A 23,718-nucleotide genomic window follows, 5' to 3' on the forward strand; every position below is an offset into this window, starting at 1 on the left:
TATATATATATATATATATATATGTATGTAATGTCATAAAAACATAATTTATGCAAAATTTTGTGCGTGGCTGGAGCATCTGCCTCCACATTTTGTATGGTCATATTAAACTGCTACAGATTTAATTTTAAAGCTTTCATGTAGGTAGTTTGCCTGTTACTTATTTTATTTTACTTGCAGCAGGATGGTACTGTGGTACTGAGCACTGAAAAAAATATTTGTTTTGTGAGCTGAGAAGCAACCAGCTGTTGCTGAATGGATTTCGTTATGAGCCTGGCAGGTAAAAACATAAAGCACAGATAGAAATTAGCAGGTAAGTGCATGTTAATACAGAATTAGGTAAGTTGTGAATGAGTGGCTTTAACATGTTAAATCAGCTAAACTCATACTGCAGTGGTTTTAATTAATGTTAAATAGATTCTTGAGTTTGGCTAAACTGAAAGCAAATCACCCCAAGTGTTAATTACGTTTCCAATTTAAAACATGTGGATTTCAGGGTATTTTTGTCCTGCAGTCTGTAGCCCACAAACAGTGGTGGCCTTGGTGGCCACTAGACATAGGCTCTGGAAATGCAGTGAAGCACAAATTCTACCAGAAACCTCAGATTTTTAGTATTCATTCAGAACCAGTTCATTAAGAACAGCTGTAACAGAGGCAGATGACCCTGTTAATCATCAACTCTCAAACAATAAGAAACACGCACATTCCTTAAACTGTCATGCTGTCACTCACCTCTCGCTGTTTGCAGATCTCCAGCCAGACGCTCACCCCTCTACCCCACTGTCACCAGCTGGTCCCTGTCTGCTGCCCAGGGGTAGGCTCTGCCCCTGCCTTTTCCAATGGCCAGATTCGAGATCATCATACCTCCATTCTTTGCCGTGGTGGGGACCTGCACCAAAGACTGTTCTTTCTTGATATTATCTTAATGAATTAAAATATACAATTTTACATTGCCTACTGAATCTTTCTGGTACAAATGAAAGAAATTGACAAACAAGCTAATTTCAAACTATACAGGTAAACCTCGTTAACTGGTGTAAGTTGGAGTCCACAAAATCGGATCGTGAGTTATCTGAAACTGTGAGTTAATGAGGTTGACCAAAAAAACTTAAAATCAGCTTACCTTGCCATATTACAATAGTTTTGACCATATGAAGCATGATTCCTTCCTGGATGATGATGATGTCTTCATTTAGAGTGGGTTCGGCAGTGGGGTCAATGCAGACGATTCTGGACGACTCAAAGTTTTTGGATGTGACCTTCCTCTTTAGATCCTTAATGCCGGTTCAGATTGGGCCGGAATTTACACATGCGGCTGAATCATCGGCCCTCATCGCTGACATGCAGCAACCAGAGGAGGAAGAAGAAATCATCATCCAGAATCATCCACACTGATGATCCCTCCCAAAAATGGTCAAATCAAAATGGACTTTTATACAACGGTCTACAAATTGACCGAGAGTAAAGCTGAAATGCGACTTATGCGAGAGGGAGTTAACAAGGTTTACCTGTATTTAAGTAAAACCATGCCTGTACCTAATTTCCATGTGATGATGATAAGATCATGCCCACAAGACTGGACAGCTCCAGCAGGTAGTGGCAGTGTTGTATAAAGTACCGGAAAATCACACTTAAGTAAAAGTACAGATACCCATTAAAAAATGACTTTGGTAGAAGTTCAAGTAACCGATTGAAATGTTATCAAGTAAAAGTTTTAAAGTATCTAGTATTTATTGTACTTAAGTATGACAAGTAATGTACAACTAAATGTACTCAAGTATTGAAAGTAAAAGTACAAGTAAATGTTAATAATCAAAAGCGGACTGATTTCTTTTTTCTATATATATTAAAGTTTATCTAGGCTTGTAAATGACTGGTAGTATTAGTCAAAATACTGAAAATTGTGCACATCACACAAAAACACTTCAGAAACAAGGTTTTAAAACCTAAACAAGAGTAGACTACTCACTAGGTGTTCACAGGAAACAGTTATTTATTTCTATATGTATTTATTTATTTTCATTGTTACATGATTTTATCTTTTCTGTTGTGTTTTGGTTCATTAGGTTCTTTTTGTCTCTTTCTCTAAAATTGTATTGTAATATTATTAGTCTATTATTATTGTCTATTATGTAGACTATTATTGTTGTTGCTATAATATATGAATAAAAATTAATAAAAAAAATTACAATTTGACTTTTTTACGACAACGAACACAAATCAAGACAAACGTGCTGATGGGAACAGCTTAATGCTACCTTTAACATTGAAAACGCCATAGACATGCTAACGCGTTAGCATCTGTCCTGTTTTTAAGTTATAAAATACATCTATCAACTGTTTCAGAAGACCATAACAGGTCAGTTTAACATAAAAATATTAAATATTACTCACAGACATATGCTCTTCAGGGTTTTAGTGGGAAAAAATTAGGATAAAGCGAAATAAAATCCTTGAATCGTAGATCGAAGCACTGCTTCGACCTGCGAATCACTGCTTCAACCTGCGAATCACTGCTTCGATTGGTTCAAGGTTCAAAGCAAAGCCGCGCTCCAGAAAAGTTGATTAGAGACCCGCTGCAGGTCTGTAATCAATGTAGAGAAATTATTTTCCTGACAAACACCCCACAAGTGCGCAACTGCAAAAAAAACCCACCGGACATGCCTCATGACAAATCGGCCTGATTTCGTTGCCGTAAGTAGTAATCAGTGGTGTCTGAGTGAAAACACGACTTTTTTCGTGTGTGTGTGTTTGTGTGTGTGGTTTTTTTTTGTAACGAGTAACGGCATGGCGCATAGAAAATGTATCGGAGTAGAAGTATGCAATTAAGGTCGGAAATGTAGTGAAGTAAAAGTGAAAGTAAGCTGAATTTAAAAAACTCAAGTAAAGTACAAAGGCTCCCAAAACGTACTTAAGCACAGTAGTGCAGTATTTTGTATTTCGTTACTATACAACACTGGGTAGTGGATAGATCTATGTTATACAGTCTTACATAAAAGTTGGTTTTCTATTAATACATTGCCTCAAAGTTAATCAACATTTCATCAGTTCATCCTCATTATGTTGTCTTTTTAAAGAAGAACTCTAACATTTTTGAACCAAGCTGTCTTTATTTGTAAGGGTTTTAGGGGTCATCTCCTCACTTGAGACAAAAAAGAAAAACAAAGTGAACTGAATCAGCGCACAATTGATTTAGGATGCAAACACTGACATGTTCTATCGGGCTAATTAATGATACATGACTAACCGTTCAAGACGCAGCTCAAAAACATTTATTTATAATGAAATAAACATGCACATGTTTACCTTTGCAGGGATCCTGCCTGTGCAACCGAAGGCTGATAATGACATTTTCACCTTTTTAGTAGCAACAAAAAGCATAGTAAATGGTAAATGACATTTCTGCAGCACTTTTGTATCTGATGCAGATGCACAAAGTGCTTTACAAGGTTGCCTCATGCATTCACTCACACAGTGATGCCAAACAAAGTGTTTAACTGCACACTGGGACCAAGTGGTTCTTCACGATGTGGTCACAAGTGTGCAACTCCAGCTCCCAGACTGCCTCCTACCCATTCCCATTTCCCTGTATATCTTTCTATTCATCGGCTCATTGCGTTTATAGGAAACATGGCTAGACATTTCCAAAGCTGATGAAAAAATTACTTCTGGGGGGGGGGGGGGGGGGGGGGGGTTGTGGTGGGGTGCTTTTAGGGGCTAATTTATAATCAGCAAAAGGTACATGGAGAAATTTGTAAGGGTCGAAGTCCACCTTCGACATGCTTTTCTTACAGTATCGATATCTTAGGTTTTCAAAATATGTCACAGAACGCAACACACACACACACACACACACAGAGAACAACAACAGCTCTAAATGAATGCTTCCAATACTGTACCTCTTTACTCAGTCGCATTAGTGCCACATTATTCTCTGACTCATTTTAAAGAAATACATTTTTTATTAAGATTCCAAAGTCTTAATGTCAATCCAACCCTGCTGTCAATGTTGTCCATCCCTCGAGCAAAGCCTTATCAGTGCCCTGGGACCCAGACGGATCAAGTGACACTGTAAACATGGCTGAGCATGCGGGACCAAACTGTCTTCTCAGAGATAATTATTATTATTAGCACCCTGAGCTTCAGCGTGTCCCCTGGAGAACTCTAGAACAAAGACTAACCACATGGGTGCTGTGGCAGCCACCGTCAGGCATCAGAGTGAGCCTGATGCTAATACCCAGGCTAATAATGGCTGCCAAGTGGAGCTAATGGCAGCGGTGGGGGACAGGTAGGTGACACCGTGGGGACGCATCTCACTCACACTTGGTTGTCCGGGGCCCTGAGGCTGTAATTAGTAGCCAGTGACATCAAGGCTCAACAGAGGAGAAGCAGCACACCAAGCAACACAACAAAACAATCAACCCCCAGTGCTGAGGATTCTATTACACCGCAATCTGTGCCACATTGATTTTAGTAAACAGAAACGCAAAGAGGGTCACCCAGTGGGCACCTATCAAAGTCAGTTAGCACAAAACTTTCAAAATATGGGATAATGAACGGGTGATGATCGTAATAACATCTGTACACTGTGTAACACAAACATAAACATTTCTCATTGTGCTCTAAATCACTTATACATTGTTTAAAAATGAACACAAACCAAGCAAACATGGCTGCTGTTTAGTTTGCTTCCACTGACGTAATTTGACACCAGAGTCCGTAGACTGTCCATGTGGAAGTTCAGGGACTCAACCATTGGGCTGCTCTATTGTAACCTCTATAGAGCTAGTGCCCACCTCCCCCCAACCAACCAGTACACAAGGGCTTTTTAAAGCATTTCAGCAAGGAAAACAAATCTACGTAGGTTCCAGTCTGTTTTTTTTTTTCTTTTAGGGAAAATCCTTCTCGGTTCCTACTGTATGTATGGTTGTGAGATGGTGCCTCAGTGTTGAGAACTTCAGCGGCTGCAGAAGGCCAACAGGACGCCCGTGTTTCATCTGACTGTGGCAGATGGTTACTTTGAACAGGTGGTGATGGACTGTCTCTCTGCCTCTATGGTTACTATGCAGGACCTGGGATGGTTCTGTAGTATGGTGGATGGTTATGGCACTAGTGCATGCTCCTTGACTTGTCTTGACATGAATCATGAAATTACTATTTTGACATTTGAGAAACTGAAAGCAAAGCTTTGTATTTTTGTTTGATGAACATCTTTGAAAATAAACACTTTCCCAAATCAATAATGTATTATTCGATTAATCAACAGTAGCCCCTTGCCCCTTGTTGATCATTAATGTGATGCACTTTGTGTGATCTATGTTTGCATTTACCTTGACTGACTTTGTAGTTTACCATCGAAAAGATGGAGAAAATCAATATTGAAACTAATAAAAAATGTACTTAATGAACCAAGCAACTTGCCAAAACCTGAAATTACAAAGGAATGAAACCACATTTACCTTCCAGTTGTTCATTTTGTATCAAATAGCTTCTTTTTGTCCTAGTGATGAGTAAAGAAATTAGTACACAGCAAGCACAAATGTTTTAACAGCAATCGCACAAAAATGAGGCAGAAGCTCATTATCCTTCCTCAAAATACATATCAGGCCTTTACTAACACACAATGTGTGTCCTCACTGATGGTCTAAGATGCAATTACCACATCCAATACAACAGGCATTTTCATATTTCATCATCCCCACACTCTGCTGTGGAAAGGCTGACCTGCTATGCTCAAATGGCTGAGTGCATTTTTAAATATGAATGTCACATGTCTTATGTGCATTACATCCCAATTCTATCTGCCTTGTAATCTATAAGTAAATGTGGTCTTAAAGGACATCAAACGTGTTACAGACAAAAGTAGACAGAATATGGAGCTGACCCAGAATTTGTTTGCTAATTGTACTCTAATCCAACGAAAGCAGTTTCAGTCTTTTCACACACATTTCCCTTGAAAAACCTCCAAGTAAATAACAAAATATGCATTAAAGGAACAAACTGTGAGCGCCCTGATTGAATATACTCAACTGGTGACAAAAACAAACTTCGTAAGTAGATTCAGTTTAGTATCATCCGTAAGGCTTCAAATGACAACAAATTGTCATGGCCGTTGCTGTTGGATACCTGTGCCAAAGGTAACTTTTGGTGTAGGTGCGTTATGTCAAGCAGAGAATTTGTCAGTGTTCATGGCTTTTGAATTAATGGATTTTCTTCAAGAAAATCCCTTTAAAATTCAAAATTTCTCTCCCCAAGATAAATTCAGGTATTACATTTCCAAAATGAAATGAGCTCACTACACTACATGATATAAAGTAAATATACATACATACATGATGAAGTGGTATACAAGAGGATCTTCTTTCACCAAAATATCAAATCTAGGCTTGCATCTCAGATTTGCCTTCTGGCAAACTGTAGCTGAACTTTCAGGTCTTCTAAGAAAACCCTCCTCTATACCACCTAATCGTAAAGCTGTATAACTGGTGACACAAAATGCAAAACATGCACTATGCACAATTTCTCCAATCACAGCCACAGAAGCCTGTAATTTCCTCTGGGTTGTCTGTGTGTCTTGGTGGCTTTCCTCACTTTTCTCCTTCTTGCACAGTCACTCAGTTTTTGAGAACTGTCTACTCCACACAGATTTACCACAGAGTGTCATACTGTTTGTATTTCTTTGTAATTGATGTAAATAAAGTCAAGACATATTCAGTGACTTGGAAATGTTCATTTATCCATCTCCTGACATGTCTGAAGAAAGCTGGCAATAAAACTGATTATTTACTAGGGATGACACCACTATGTGTATCTGTTCAGCCATCTAAATTATCTGTATCCATATCTGTACTTGTAGTGGGCGGGGCCTAAAGCGGAAGTGGGCGTGGTTTAACCCAAAATTTCAGGGGCTTAAATCAGTACATTTTAAGTCTGAAATTGATATGGATTGATCAGAAGTTGCAATATTCATTGTTTATTTGAAAACTATTTACAGAACAGCCTCAAAACTGAGATTCTACTCAATGTTTTTGATCACAAAAGTAATAGAACTATTGACAGAACAAGTTTTTATGAACTCAGAACATGAATATTCTTAAGTGTATGAATGAATATTTATAGAACAGCCTCAGAATTGACATTCAATGTTTTTGATCACAATAGTAAAGGAACTATTTTACAAAACAAGTTTTTCTAAACTCAGAACATGAATATTCTTAAGTGTATGAATGAATAACAGAACAGCCTCAGAATTGAGCTTCAGTGTAGTAGGAAATTATGAGCTACTAAGTATGCTTGAACAACAGTTGTCGTACTCAACACAACTTTCTTTTTTTAATTTTATGATCAAACTGCGATTTGTTTCAGTTTATTTTTTGCTACCTAACGTTCTTGCCATTTTTTTCCACACAAAATTAAACGATATTGATTAAGGTGTGTCTGTGTGTGCATGTGTGTGTGACTGAGTGACTGTGTGAGAGGGAGAGAGAGAGAGGTTGTTCGACTGACCAATGATATTTTTATGAACTGCAGTGAGAAAGTGTCAGATACTGCATGCAGCCATATTCAAAAAAATATTATTATAGGCTACTTTGTGTGATCAGCTACATGTGTTTATGTATGCAAGTGGTCTGTAAGACTGTTTATTTTTTAATGATCTGTGTGAACTTGGTGATTCATGCAAACATCCAGTGATGCAAACAGAGAAATAATATGTCAGCCTTGTTCACTGTATTCTTCTCAAAAGCATAGCGTTCAGTAGGAGCAAAGTTTTCCAACTGACTTTGTACGAGGGAGAAATGCCATTTCAATAAAACTTGGCATGCATTAAGTTCAACACTTCTGATGACTAACTGTGTTTTATTCTTCCAGGTTGTGAGGTAGTTTGTGGTTCATAGCCAAGTTTGAAAGTTCGTGGTAGAGGGAAACGGCAAAAATGGACAAAATCTGGCATCGCGGTGTGATTAAGAAGGGGTTAAAGCTCAAGGACATTCATGCGGATATGGTTGCTACATTAGGGGATGAAGCTCCCTCCATATCTACAGTGCAGAAGTGGGCAGCTGAATTTAAGAGGGGCAGAGAGAGCCTTGAAGACGACCCAAGGTCTGGGCGGCCTGCAACAGCCACAACACAGAAAAACATTGACCTTGTTCATGAAATGGTGACAGACGACAGATGATCGACGATTAATCAGCTAGCAGATGCTGTGGGAATATCCCGTGAGAGAATTGAACACATTTTGCATGAAGAACTTGGAATGTCAACGATGTCAGCTTGGTGGGTGCCACGTCTTCTGACGCCTGATCAGAAACGCACCAGGCTAGTCATGTCGAAGGCAAACTTGGCGCAATTTGAAGAGGATCCAGCCAATTACATGGAACGTTTTCTTACCCAGGATGAGTGTTGGGTTCACCACTTTGAACCAGAGACAAAAAAAACAATCAATGCAGTGGAAACACCCAAGGTCATCACCTCCAAAGAAGGCCAAGGTCGTTTAATCTGCGGGGAAGGTCATGGTTTCAGTTTTCTGGGATGCCAAGGGCATTATGTTCGTGGACTATCTTGAAAAGGGACAAACCATAAATGGACAGTACTGTTCTAACCTACTGAGACAGTTATGCGAGGCTATCAAAAAGAAGTGACCAGGAAAGCAGACGAAAGGGGTGCTGTTCCATCAAGACAATGCCCCAGCTCACAAGTCAACAGTGGCCATGGCCACTATCCACGAGTGTGGATTCGAACTGGTAGATCACCCACCATACTCCCCTGACTTGGCACCCTCGGACTTTCATCTGTTCCCAAACCTGAAAAAAACCTGGCTGGGAAGCACTGTCGGAGCAATGATGAGGTGATGGCTGCTGTTGAGGACTATTTTGACTCTCAAGATGAAAGCTTCTATGCCAAGGGAATCGAAGCACTCAAGCACCACTGGAAGAAGTGTGTGGAGTTACAGGGAGACTGTGTAGAAAAATAACCCTGAATTTGTTCAATTCGACAACTGCGTCATAGTCAGCCTTAGAACTTTTCAGCCTACCCTCGTATCACCAACAAAACAAAGAGCAAGCAAACGGTTAAAAAATAAATAAATAAACACCCTGACTGGAGAGGAGGCAGTGACCGACACGACACGAGCCATTTTCAGCTCTGTCTTGTCAAAAGCATTGCATACGATACGAAACAAGTTCACCAAGTAACTTCAAATATTATACAAACTGAAAAAGAGGTGAGCTGAAGAAAACTTAAGGAGTACTGAGCCAAGCACAAAGAGAGAGAGAAGAGTTCCTGTCCGTGTGTGTATCTCTGTGAGAGTGAGAGACAGGTCAGAGCGGCTGTAGAGGTGTGTGTAGGGAGGGGCAGGCGCTGTGTGTGACTGGCCAATCACACAGTGTGAAGACAGTCAGTTAGCCAATGCGAATTTTCCTTCAGCACGAGCACAGATATTGATGAGTTTTACTTGTATCATGCTCATACTTGTCAAAAATGCTTTATCCGTACCGGATACTCATCTGAAACAACTATCCGGCTCAACCCAATTATTTACAGGTATTAAGTAATGGAACCTCAGCATTCCATTACTTACGTTCCATCATCTTGCCTTTTATATTTTTAATGAATTTATATCAAGTTATAAAAGTTGCTTTGAGTTTGAGTTTAAGGAAGATAATTTTAGAATTTTTTTTTATATTGAGAAGCCTGATTTACTTTTTGTATTTGAAATGGAATAAACAAATTAAAATGAGTGAAATACCAAGTGGCCCAATACTTTTGCAAAGCACTGTATGGCTGTAAAGGTGTTTTTGACTATGTACTGTATGAGTTCATCATGTAACTTCTGTGTGGCCTCATTATGAATCATTCATAGAATCAATCACAAATAGTTTGCTGATCGACACATGCTTTCGATCATTCATCTAGGCTTCTTGGTTTCTTTGACCTTCATGTTTGGCCAAATACTCCACTCTCCAATCACCTCTAGATATCTTTCGCAGTAATATTCCCACCAGGTTTGAAGAAAATCAGCCCAGCTATTTTTGATTTACTTTGTCCACACACACACACACACACACACACACACACACACACACACACACACACACACACACACACACACACACACACACACACACACACACACACACACACACACACACACACACACACACACACACACACACACACACACACACACACGTCGTCGCTTTGCTGTCATGCAGGCTAAAACCAAAGTTAACCTCCATCAGTTGGTGGACATAAATAAATAATAATAATAAAAAACAATTAAAAAATGTAACAATAACAGTTGATGTATCAGAAGAAAAAATATGGATTCATCATGTCATGGATGTCATGTCATGTCATGGATTCATCAATGATTCATCATCATTGGCTTGCCTCTACTGGTGGTTGGCTCTCACTGCGGTATTGTATCACTTCCTGCTCCGGAGCACAGCGGTGTTTTGCTGTATCTGTTAGCTGTTTAATCTGCGCAGTTAGATTGATCTAGATAACGATTTGTTTCACAGTGTAATCTTCACGTGCCTTAACTAAAGCACTCCGTCTGCTGAATCACCTCTAAATTATTTACACATTATTCACTTTGTGTGTTTTTAGGAATTCGCTAGCTTAGCGCAGCTACTAGCTCTTAGCTGGTTTAGCATGGCGGCTTCTCCTGTCTCTCCCGCACTTTTCTGCTCTGGGTGTGAAATGTTTAGTTATTCCTCGGCCTCCTTTAGCAGTAATGGTACTTGTAATAAGTGTAGCTTATTCGTAGCTTTGGAGGCCAGGCTGGGCGAATTGGAGACTCGGCTCCGCACCGTGGAAAATTCTACAGCTAGCCAGGCCCCTGTAGTCGGTGCGGACCAAGGTAGCTTAGCCGCAGTTAGTTTCCTTCTGGCAGATCCAGAGCAGCCGGGAAAGCAGGCCGACTGGGTGACTGTGAGGAGGAAGCGTAGTTCTAAACAGAAGCCTGGTGTACACCGCCAACCCGTTCACATTTCTAACCATTTTCCCCACTCGACAACACACCCGCCGAGGATCAAACTCTGGTTATTGGCGACTCTGTTTTGAGAAATGTGAAGTTAGCGACACCAGCAACCATAGTCAATTGTCTTCCGGGGGCCAGAGCAGGCGACATTGAAGGAAATTTGAAACTGCTGGCTAAGGCTAAGCGTAAATTTGGTAAGATTGTAATTCACGTCAGCGGTAATGACACCTGGTTACGCCAACTGGAGGTCACTAAAATTAACATTGAATCGGTGTGTAACTTTGCAAAAACAATGTTGGACTCTGTAGTTTTGTAGTGACATGCTTAGCTGCATGTTCTCCCTGAATTGCTGGCTGTCTGAGTGGTGTCCAAAAAATGAGGTGGGCTTCATAGATAATTGGCAAAGCTTCTGGGGAAAACCTGGTCTTGTTAGGAGAGATGGCATCCATCCCACTTTGGATGGAGCAGCTCTCATTTCTAGAAATCTGGCCAATTTTCTTAAATCCTCCAAACCGTGACTATCCAGGGTTGGGACCAGGAAGCAGAGTTGTGGTCTTACACACCTCTCTGCAGCTTCTCTCCCCCTGCCATCCCCTCATTACGCCATCCCCGTAGAGACGGTGCCTGCTCCCAGACCACCAATAACCAGAAAAAATCAATTTAAGCATAAAAATTCAAAAAGAAAAAATAATGTAGCACCTTCAACTGCACCACAGACTAAAACAGTTAAATGTGGTCTATTAAACATTAGGTCTCTCTCTTCTAAGTCCCTGTTAGTAAATGATATAATAATTGATCAACATATTGATTTATTCTGCCTTACAGAAACCTGGTTACAGCAGGATGAACATGTTAGTTTAAATGAGTCAACACCCCCGAGTCACACTAACTGCCAGAACGCTCGTAGCACGGGCCAAGGCGAAGGATTAGCAGCAATCTTCCATTCCAGCTTATTAATTAATCCAAAACCCAGACAGAGCTTTAATTCATTTGAAAGCTTGATTCTTAGTCTTGTCCATCCAAATTGGAAGTCCCCAAAACCAGTTTTATTTGTTATTATCTATCGTCCACCTGGTCGTTACTGTGAGTTTCTCTGTGAATTTTCAGACCTTTTGTCTGACTTAGTGCTTAGCTCAGATAAGATAATTATAGTGGGCGATTTTAACATCCACACAGATGCTGAGAATGACAGCCTCAAGACTGCATTTAATCTATTATTAGACTCAATTGGCTTTGCTCAAAATGTAAATGAGTCCACCCACCACTTTAATCATATCTTAGATCTTGTTCTGACTTATGGTACGGAAAATGAAGACTTAACAGTATTCCCTGAAAACTCCCTTCTGTCTGATCATTTCTTAATAACATTTACATTTACTCTGATGGACTACCCAGCAGTGGGGAATAAGTTTCATTACACTAGAAGTCTTTCAGAAAGCGCTGTAACTAGGTTTAAGGATATGATTCCTTCTTTATGTTCTCTAATGCCATATACCAACACAGTGCAGAGTAGCTACCTAAACTCTGTAAGTGAGATAGAGTATCTCATCAATAGTTTTACATCCTCATTGAAGACAACTTTGGATGCAGTAGCTCCTCTGAAAAAGAGAGCTTTAAATCAGAAGTGCCTGACTCCGTGGTATAACTCACAAACTCGCAGCTTAAAGCAGATAACCCGTAAGTTGGAGAGGAAATAGTGTCTCACTAATTTAGAAGATCTGCACTTAGCCTGGAAAAAGAGTCTGTTGCTCTATAAAAAAGCCCTCCGTAAAGCTAGGACATCTTACTACTCATCACTAATTGAAGAAAATAAGAACAACCCCAGGTTTCTTTTCAGCACTGTAGCCAGGCTGACAAAGAGTCAGAGCTCTATTGAGCTGAGTATTCCTTTAACTTTAACTAGTAATGACTTCATGACTTTCTTTGCTAATAAAATTCTAACTATTAGAGAAAAAATTACTCATAACCATCCCAAAGACATATCATTATCTTTGGCTGCTTTCAGTGATGCCGGTATTTGGTTAGACTCTTTCTCTCCGATTGTTCTGAGTTATTTTCATTAGTTAATTCCTCCAAACCATCAACATGTCTATTAGACCCCATTCCTACCAGGCTGCTCAAGGAAGCCCTACCATTAATTAATGCTTCGATCTTAAATATGATCAATCTATCTTTATTAGTTGGCTATGTACCACAGGCTTTTAAGGTGGCAGTAATTAAACCATTACTTAAAAAGCCATCACCTGACCCGGCTATCTTAGCTAATTATAGGCCAATCTCCAACCTTCCTTTTCTCTCAAAAATTCTTGAAAGGGTAGTTGTAAAACAGCTAACTGATCATCTGCAGAGGAATGGTCTATTTGAAGAGTTTCAGTCAGGTTTTAGAATCCATCATAGTACAGAAACAGCATTAGTGAAGGTTACTGTTGGGAAAGTGTAGTGACACGGACCCACAACAGGGGGCGCAAATGAACGGTCAATAGATGAGCCAAAAGGTAACAATTTAATGTTGTGAATGTGCACAACGATTATACAGACAATCACAGAATCTGATAGCAGTCAATACACCAAGGTGACGTGTGGGCAGGCTCGAGGATAGAAGACGTCTGTCCTGAGAAGAGCCGGGACCACACGATTTCCACCGCCACAGAACCTGGTGAATACTGGAGCCACCAAGTCCCGAATTCCCAGGTGATCACCGTCCCCGACTGTCGGATCTGGTACTGCTGGCGAGGAGCACAAACAGTGAGATGTGGGTGTGTGCACACCCAGTAACAAAAACAATCAGAAGGTGGAAAGTCACCTCCACCTCTAATTACACACTCGTGCAGCTCCTGTCTAATCACTTATCTGGTTGGGGTGTGAAGCGAAGCCGTCGCTGATCACACCAAACGCCAATCCCACAGATAAGGCAACACTTACAGGAAAATGGCTGCAAAGAAGTTCAGACTATAAGTCAGTGTTAAGTTCAGACACAGCAGAGAATATTACCTTCACAGGTAGTTGATATCTCGGCAACGAGGTGGAGATTGCGTCCGGTCTTTATGGCGTGAGATGATGTAGTGTAGATGGGTGACAGCTGTCAAGAGATAATGAGTGACAGCTGTCACCCCCGGCTGTGTCCGTGGTGGCAGCGTCCTCTCGTGCCTGAAGCCCACACTTCAGGCAGGGCGCCCTCTGGTGGTGGGCCAGCAGTACCTCCTCTTCTGGCGGCCCACACAACAGGACCCCCCCCTCAACGGGCGCTTCCTGGCGCCCGACCAGGCTTGTCCAGGTGACGACGGTAAAAATCAGCCAGGAGGGCCGGATCCAGGATGAAGCTCCTCTTCACCCAGGCGCGTTCTTCGGGTCCATAACCCTCCCAGTCCACCAAATACTGGAACCCCCGGCCCATCCGACGGACGCCCAGGAGCCGGCGCACCGTCCAAGCCGGCTCCCCGTTGATGTCCTTCGTGGATAGCCACACCTCCTGCCCAGGCTGGTAAGCAGGGGCTGGGGATCGCCGGTGGTCTGCATGGGTCTTCGCCCTCGTCCGGGCCTTCAACAAGGCAGAACGGGCAGAGTGCCACACCCGACGGCACTTCCGCAGATGGGCCTGGACCGAGGCCACACCGACCTCTCCCTCCACCATGGGAAACAATGGAGGCTGATACCCCAAACACACCTCAAATGGGGAGAGGCCGGTGGCAGAGGACACCTGGCTGTTATGCGCATACTCGATCCAGGCCAGATGTTCACTCCAGGCCGTCGGGTGTGCGGACGTCACACAGTGCAGGGCTTGCTCCAATTCCTGATTGGCCCGTTCTGCCTGTCCATTGGTCTGCGGGTGATACCCGGATGAGAGGCTTACAGTGGCCCCCAGTTCCCGGCAGAAGCTCCTCCAGACGTTTGAGGAGATGTCGCGGCTCGTCTTTTTGGTCTTCTCAGGATGTCGTCTTTTAGATAACACAAACTAATTGCAAGTGATATGCTAGAAAGAGGACACAACACTTTAGAATAATTCAGCCTTAAGCAAGATAAAATGCACAGAGTTTTTAAGTTTATTTAAGCCTTCGACACAAAGCTTAGACAAACTGAGTCCTCTAGAGAGACTGAATATGACAACCGCGCTCGTCTATTTATTGGAGACCCGCGGGCATCGCTCCTCCTTCGACTTTTTTATTTATTTCATTCCCAAGACATGGTTTTCTATTGGAAGCATCCTCTAGTGAACCCTAAGCAGGTGTTAGGCCTTTATTTCAATGTGACAAATGCTCCCATTAAAACATGAAGGATTTACAACTGATTTTTTTAAAAGACCTTCAGCCACAGGTGCAGCTGGCCTGAGGCCCCCTCCGCACGTGGCCTCAGCCACACGTGCAGCTGGCCTGAGGCCCCCGCACGTGGCCTGCGGGAAAGCACCTAAAAGGCCTTGGAAAGCCCCTGACAGACTAAATGACTAATGGAGCCCTTTTTTTGGGTTGAACACCTGCTAGTTCAACCAGAGGACATACAGTTCGGATCAGGACACTTGATAGTTCATCACAGTTCAAATATGGACCTAAAAATTCTTCTACAGTCCCTCCTCTGGGACTCGAAAGAGTCCCATTACATCAACTATACTCTTGGGTTGTTTACTGACAAGACATCCTCATTTGTGCATTGCAATAAAAAAGAAAAACACATCACTCGAGTTACTGATAACTCTGGTGCGGATATGAATATCAGTGATACTTCACACGGTAAATATATTGCAGTGCAGGTGAACCTACATACTAAGGCACAAGGTGAGCAATTAGCTGGATTATATCAACACAAGGTGACATTCAAACATTGAGTTTTGGTGTAATTCAAGGCACTTAAAATGGCCACATAAAACAAGTTACATCAACCTCTTAATCATGGCAAAGTAAAGGCTTCACATTGACATCAGTGCAACCAATCATCTTCTGGCATCTATTGACTCACTCAACCAGAGGCTCCAACCCATTATACTTGGTTCTACATATTATTTTGTTAAAGCGTCACACATTTATTATTTAAATGCATCAAATAACCCCTACGTTACCACTATTTAGTCAACCAATCAAGAAACTATTCTAAGGTTAGCGCAGCTATGTCTAGTTAAATGATAAACACAATAAATGGTTTCCCTTCATGTCCGTCCTTAAGTCATTTGCCTTAGTCAATCATATAATGGTTTTCATTATAGGCCATTTCTCAACATTCTCCACTTTGTTTTTCTTCTTTTTCAGCTTGTTTTCTAATGCCCTTTTGGCCAGACGCCAAATTTAGGCGATGCATGTCTCTTGAGGCATGCTATAATTTAAGAAAAAGGGGTCCCTATGGTGCATTTTTACTACTAAATCTACAAACACGCCGTGTAAGGGTCCCCTTTTTATAACTTTGCAATGTGATATCTATGTGTATGCATTTAGCTTTATCTGTGTTACGCAGATGATGGTAAGGACAGACATTTACCCAACTTTCGTTACTAACATATATCCTTCTTTGTTTTTAGTTACACTCAGATTTCTGAAACCAGTCCGCAATTCAAACTCAAGAACCAAGATCATAGTCCGTGTTCAGTGCCATTACGTCAGTCCGCGCTCCTCAGCATTTACTCAGCATCTGAAGTTTTGGGAGAAGTTGGGGAACATGGGGAGGTTGGCCTTTCAGGGGTAGTGGGGGAAGGATCAGGAATTCTGGCTTTCAGACAGTCGTGCAGTTCTCTGATGGATCTTTCCAGCTCCTTGTGCTGCTTGGCCAGGTTGTACAGGGCCCCCAGAGAATTCTTGCCCACATTCAGGGTGGTGGTGGCCAGCCCTAGCTGTTCCCTTTCCATATGCTCCATCATGCAGGCTAGCATGTCCATACTAGACTGAAGACCACACAGTTGAGTATGGAGGCCCTCCTGAGCACAAGAGATGTTGGCATTGTCACGGTGTATCCTGAACAGGTATGCAGCTGTCTGACTTAGTTGTGGCATGATTTCCTCAAATAGCTCATGGGGAATGTGATTTGTGAGGGGCAGGAGCTGCTCCAAGGTTTTTGGAACAGACTCTTGTGGAAGACGAAGCTCTCGAACCAAGATTGCCATGTCCTGTGGGGTGACCATGACCAGATTAAGGTTGTGCAGTCCAGGAGACAGGAAGTACAAGGGGGAAGGCATTTCGTGTGTGGGGGGAGTATTGTTGATGTCGCACAGGCAAGTGGTTGGGACACTCTGGGCATTTAGTAGCCTGTACAAAGCTCCCCTCTGTCCTGGTGGGTGAGTTTGGCTAAGGTCTACCCCTGCTGATCCTCCTCCAGAGGTACTGGGCTGATCAGAATATCTCTCCTGCCTTGGGGGTGGAAAGCTGGGGACAGGTCCTAGCAGTGAATTGGGTCTAGGATGCACTCGGGCGGTTGCTGCATATGGCCGACCTTGGCTGCCTCCCCTGGAGGGTATCGTTGCCCCTGGCACATGTGACTGTCTCCATGGCATCTGCGGAAGGGGTGTGTTCCTGAGTCCAAAGGGTCCTTCAGGTGATGGTGGAGTCCTCGGGCCGACTCTTGCTGCAGGCAGATTCTGTGAAGCCGTCATCGCCAGGTGCTGGAACGATGAAGATCCTTCTGTTGCCAACTGGTTTAGCTGCTGGATGGAAGGCGGCTGTGGCGACCAATCATGTCTCAACCATCCCTCCTGTATATCCTTTTCTCCAAACAGTTCTGAGAGTCCAATCAGACTTGATAGAGGCAGATCAGGCATAGGTCCCTGATCAGGGGAGTCTGGTCTCTCAGCCATACTCCTGTGTCCTAGTAATATACATATACGTTCATTATTACAGCTCCATGTCATTCTTTCAGATATTGTCTATCCTATCCCTCATTTTTGTGGGTGCATGTGTGTGAATGTAAATGTGCATGCATGTCTTCTTCCTCGTCTACAATATCACCAAGCACGGTCCATCCCAGTCCTCCCTATCTGGGGTGTACGCCACAATATTAGGGAGCTGGGGGCTGTCGGGGAGGATAATTGGTATTTCATCCATTTCCATATATTCTGGTTCTCTGTCTGTTTCGTTTGTGCTTTCTTCTAGGGCTCGGATGGCTAGCAGTGGGAGCTGTCCTACTGTGGATGAAATCAATTTATTGACCAGAAATTTTATCAAGGGAATACCACAACATATTACCAGCAAGACCGCCACCCCTGTTAGTGCCAAGATTACACCTATCTGGTACAACCAGTCTTTCCATGATATCCACCCTCTCCTTAGAGTCCCAAACAGTGAAAACAGTGGGCCAATATTCATTCCATTCCCTACAATGTATCCAGAATCGTCAGTTTCATTTCTCCCTCCTATGGAGTTACTTAACAGTTCCTGTTGCATCTCCTCAAGTGTGATTAAGAGCTCTGTCAAATTTCCGTCTTCCCCTGTACGCATGGGAATAGCTGTGCAACATTCGGTGGCTTTGATCATAATACAAACTCCTTGTTCATCAGCCATCATCATCTCAATAGCTAATCTATTTTGCATTGTCATTAGCGAGGTGGCGTGCAGTTGTTCGGTTAAGGCTCCTACTGCTGCCAATGTCCAGTTCAGGTATCTTTGTTGATTATACCACAAGTTATTAATCCACTGCACCTCCTGGAACCTAGAACGGATTTTTGGAGTAACCCCGAACAGAGCCAATGCCCATCCCCATTTATCCGCATCTTCATCTGCTTTAACTCTGCTACTGTCTATGGCTTCTAACTGTCGGGGTATCCCTTCTGGTATCCCGTTTCTTACTGTGATGTTGTAGTCTGTTTTAAACGTCATTATTCCTCTTCTCTTACGAAGTTTCTGTGGCATGGGTTGTATTGAATTTGGCATTTCAATTACTGTTATAGCTCCTGTGAGCATCACAGGAGCACAAAGGCCCTTCCAATTAGGGGACAGCGATGACAGGAGTTTCCTTCTTTGTCCGCATATCCAAAAGATGTCAGCTAAGGGTACCGTTCCCTTAGCTAAATTTGGAGTAGATACCCATGAAGCATGGGTGAGATTCAGTCCAATTACCGACCCCCCTGTGGCCGGTACTATTTGTTCACACTGTATGCCTGCTGCTGGCAGGGTGTGACAGACGGTAATGTTCCATGCTGTTTTGGCCGGTTTGTATTCTTGCTGCTTTTGCATACACTGTATGTGGTGTTTTGGCTGGGTCGTCCCTACCTGCCAATCGCTTATGTATTGTGCTACTAAGCCTTTAGCTATACAGAATGGGTGTATCATCCCTTTCTCTATTTTAATCATAGGTGGAACGGTTCCTTCTGTACTTAGGGGCACTGGACAAAGTTTACTGTCGGCAGCATATTTTTCATCACCTACTGCCATTTTCATAACACATTGTGTATAGCATTCTGCTTGGTCTGGGTTATGTTGGGGACTCCTATAACAGTTGTTGATATCAGGTAGGGGTTTAGCCTGAGGTATCACACCTTTCCGGTGACAGGCTATGCAAGGCTTTTCACTGATCTGCCTAGCCGAAAATTTCAACCATTGGTAAAATAAATTGGTCTTCAACCCTTGTGTGCGGGCTAGGTCTGTACTGGGATCCCATCTCCCTAAGTGACTGCTTGTTTCTAGGCTTCTAATTGTCCTCTTTTTCCTTGGTTTGATTTTTACCCATTTTGTGGCTTCATGTACTGTAACAGTTACGTCTTGCTTGGTTTCCCTGCATCCTCTTTTATCACAAATTACCTCTATGTTGAGTGTTCCCTCCTCTTCACATTTGATGCTAATGGCTTCGCCTAATATGTAATCCCCCAGCTTTCCCTGTATTCCTATGTTCTTGTAGGCTTTTGATTTAATGTATACCAAATGATATGTTTTTCCTGTGTTTAGAATGCCTTGTTTAGCTGCTATTGCGGCCATGGCCACGGCACAGTCCGTTGTATGTTTTGGATGTCTATTTTCTCCCATACTGACCACCAGTAGTATTGTCAATCCCTTGAATAATTCCTTAATCATTGCTCTGATGACTGTTGAGATGTGCTACTAGATGTGCTACTAAGTGAGCCGTCACTAGATGAGCTGTCACTAGGGATGTGTGGTGTATCTGTGCTTTGTCTGGGTTGTACTTCTTGCGGTTCTTCTGTCGGTAAATCTACTGAGTTGCTGTCCGAGTCTGATGTCTCCTGTGGCCTGTCTATCTGTCGGTCTGTATTTCTGTCTGTCTGTTGGCCTACGTCTCCAGTTGTCTCTGAGTCTGCATCTGAGTCTGTCGCTGCTCTATCTGGCAGGGATCCACTACTCTCTGAAGCTGTGCGCCGTCTTTGTTCAATCAGTCTCTGTGAGCGCCTTGGCTGCAGGGAGGCGTGGCCTTCCCTCGGTGCTTCTTCTGGCTGCAGGGAGGCGTGGCCGTCCCTCGGTGCTGCTGTAGGGTCTCTGGCTTCTCCTGCTTCCCCCCTTGGCCCGGCGGCTCTGCCAAGACGAGCTTGCCGAGGCCGCAGGGGCGCTGGGCCACCAACCCTACAGCAGTGGTTTAAATGAAACCAAGTGTCCTTACCGTCTACTTTGACTGCTGTACGTGAGGCAAGAATAACTTTAAAAGGACCTTCTCGGCGGGGCCTGTCCCACTTCTTTTTGAACACCTTGACGTAAACCAGATCACCAGGCTGGATGCTCTGATTTTCGAGTGGAATCTCTGCTTCTCTGTCTTCTGTAGCACCTTTGACCTGCAAAAAGATAGTTTTGTGTATTTGGGTTAACTGTCTCAGATAATTATGCCATTCGTCTTGTAGCTGCTCCAGCGATGGTCCTTCGTAGGGTCCTCTCAGGTATGGAATAGGCATCGGCCAACCTGTAAGAGCTTCAAATGGTGTCAAATGGGTTAGTCGGTTAGTTTGTGAGCGCATTGACAATAAAGCAAGCGGCAACGCATCCACCCAGGTTAGTTTGCCATTGCTGTCTGCTATGATTTTTGCTAGTTTGTTCTTTAAAATGCCATTAGCCCGTTCCACCGCCCCATTTGATTGGGGGTGATAAACACACCCAAACTTCTGTTTGATACCCAATTGTTTGAATGTTTCTTGTGTAACCTTGGCTACAAAAGCCCTACCGTTGTCAGATGAGATAGTATCTGGAATGCCAAATCTTGGAAAGACATCTCGGCACAAGAATTTGGCTACCGTTTTATGGTCTTGATTTGCAGAGGCTACTGCCTCAATCCATCGGCTGAATCTGCATATCACTACCAAAACATATCTCATTCGTTTAACTCGATTTTCAGCTCCCATGTCTATGAAATCCATCATAAGATGTCTGAATGGCCCATCAGGGACCGGAATGTGGGCTAAAGGGGCTGTGAATGATTTCCGGACATTGTACTGTGCACATACCTCACACTCATTCAACAAACGGTCCACTGTTGCTGCCATATATGGTGACCACCAGACAGCTTTTAGTTTGTTCATAATTTGGACTCGCGAACAATGATCGGGTCCGTGGGCCGAAATGATTGCATGTCGTAATAAATTGGTGGGTAACACAAAATGTCCATGACTACTGCGCCACAGCTTGTCCGCTGGCCCCTGACTGCGTGTCTCAATAGCGCCTCGTTTAACCCACATTCGTTTTTCTTCTCCACTGGCCCTACTTTGAGCCACTATCAGTGCGTCAAGTGAAACCAGTGGGGCACAATCTTGGATGGTTAGCAGGGGAAACATATTTTCTCCTTGTGCTCCTTTGCGCGCTGCGTCATCTGCTAGGTTGTTACCTTGAGCTATGATGTTATTATTCTTTTGATGACCTGCACATTTAATGATGGCTACCTCAGACGGTAATTGGAGAGCTTGTAACAGTTGGGAAATCGCTTCTCCATGAGTGACAGGGGTGCCATCTGCTCTCAGGAATCCCCTTTGTTTCCAAATGTTTGCATGTACATGACATACGCCATAAGCATAGGCTGAGTCTGTGTAGATATTAACACGTTGATCTTTAGCTATCTGGCAAGCCATAGTTAAGGCTTTGATTTCTGCCAGTTGGGCTGAACAAGGCTGATCAATTCCTTGGGACTCCAGTAATTCAAAGGTCTCGCCATCCGTGTTTAGTTTAACAATCCCCATACCCGCATGCAATCCCGCGGCATCCCGAAAGCATGAGCCATCCACGAACAGGGTTAGATCTGCATCTATGGCGTGATTATACAAATGTTCTCTGGCTCTCAAAAATTTCTCTGTCTCTGCCACACAGTTATGTGGAGTACCATCTAACGGTGTGGTCAATTTGGTGGCGGGATTCACCGTGTGACAACGTTGTATTGTTATTTCTGGAGCGGACAACACAACTTCATATCCAGTGCGTCTAGCTTGTGTTAAGACAAAACGTTGAATGTAAATGTGCATGCATGTCTTCTTCCTCGTCTACAATATGTGTAACTGATGCGACGTGTACAACGTTACTGCATGTCCCATGATTATGGATGATGCTTTTTGAAATGCAAAGGCAGCTGCTGCTAGACCCTGATAGCATGGTGGCAATCCTGTTTCAATGTTGTCAAGCTTTGTACTATAATAGGCCAATGGTTGTTTTCCTTCATTTGTTTCCTGCATTAGTACAGCACAAGCATATCCAGTTTTTTCAGTAACATACAAATGGAAAGGTTTCCCATAATCTGGGTTACCTAACGCGGGAGCAGATTGCATGTCTGTTTTTAGGGCCTCAAAAGCTCCCGTTGCCTGATCTGTCCAGACGAGGAGAGCTGCATTGCTTGTTTGCCCCACTGCTCTAATCATGGCACGCAAAGGTGCAGTTTTTATAGCATAATCACAAATCCACGGCCGACTGTACCCTGCCATCCCAAGGAATGAAAGCATCTGTCCCACTGTTTGGGGTTTGGGAGCCTTGATTATAGCCTCCACTTGGCTTGGGGCTATACATCGCGTGGTCCCACACAACTGTCTTCCCAAGTATTCTACTTGTTGTTTGCAGAACTGCAATTTGTCCTTACTTACTTTATGACCTCCATCTGCCAATGCATGCAATACAATTAATGAATCTTTTTCACACTGTTCTTGAGTCTCTGATGCAATAAGGAGATCATCCATATATTGCACCAATGTACTGGGTATGTCAAGGTGTTGTAAATCTTCAGCCAGGACTTTGTTAAAGATGGCTGGGGACAGGTTCAGTCCCTGAGGTAGCCGTGTATACGTTAGCTGTTGTCCCAGAAATGTGAATGCAAACAAATGTTGTGAGTCTGGGTGCACAGGCACACTGAAATAGGCTGAACACAGATCTATTACTGTGTACCATTCTGCTCCAGCAGGGATGCTTGATAGTATAGTATGCGGATCAGGTACTATAGGTGCATCCATTTCTATTATTGCATTGATAGGACGCAGATCATGTACCAGCCGATACTCTTTGGTATTGTTTTTAGGGATAGGATAGATAGGAGTATTGCATGGGCTTGCAGTTTTTATTAAAACTCCAGCTGCCATTAGTCCCTTGATTACTGGTTTTATGCCTTCAATAGCCTGAGGTTTTAATGGATACTGCCTTTGGTGAGGCAGTTTTGCTCCCGGTTTTACTTTTATTTTTACTGGTAAGGCTGTTTTTACTAGTCCTACATCCGTTTTGCTTTTGGACCACACCACTGGTGGTATTTGCTCTAACAATTTCTCTTGTTGGGCCGATAACACCATCTGTCCCTCTGGTCTAGGATTGAGCTCCACTTTTTGAGCTATAGCCTCATCATTTACTTTTAAATTAATTCGTATAAACTGCTGG

General features: G+C 42.9%; 1 long non-coding RNA gene across 1 annotated transcript; it reads right to left on the minus strand.

Annotated features, from left to right (window-relative positions):
* Window positions 1-514: 514 nt before the first annotated feature.
* Window positions 515-22,822, minus strand: LOC117513302. The gene is made up of 3 exons (XR_004561546.1): window positions 22,812-22,822; window positions 12,499-12,503; window positions 515-1,444 (listed from the first exon to the last, which is right to left on the minus strand). It is a non-coding gene; the product is annotated as an uncharacterized LOC117513302 (long non-coding RNA).
* Window positions 22,823-23,718: the final 896 nt, after the last annotated feature.

The sequence above is a fragment of the Thalassophryne amazonica genome, chromosome 7 (assembly GCF_902500255.1).
Source record: "Thalassophryne amazonica chromosome 7, fThaAma1.1, whole genome shotgun sequence".
Taxonomy (NCBI): Eukaryota; Metazoa; Chordata; class Actinopteri; order Batrachoidiformes; family Batrachoididae; genus Thalassophryne; species Thalassophryne amazonica.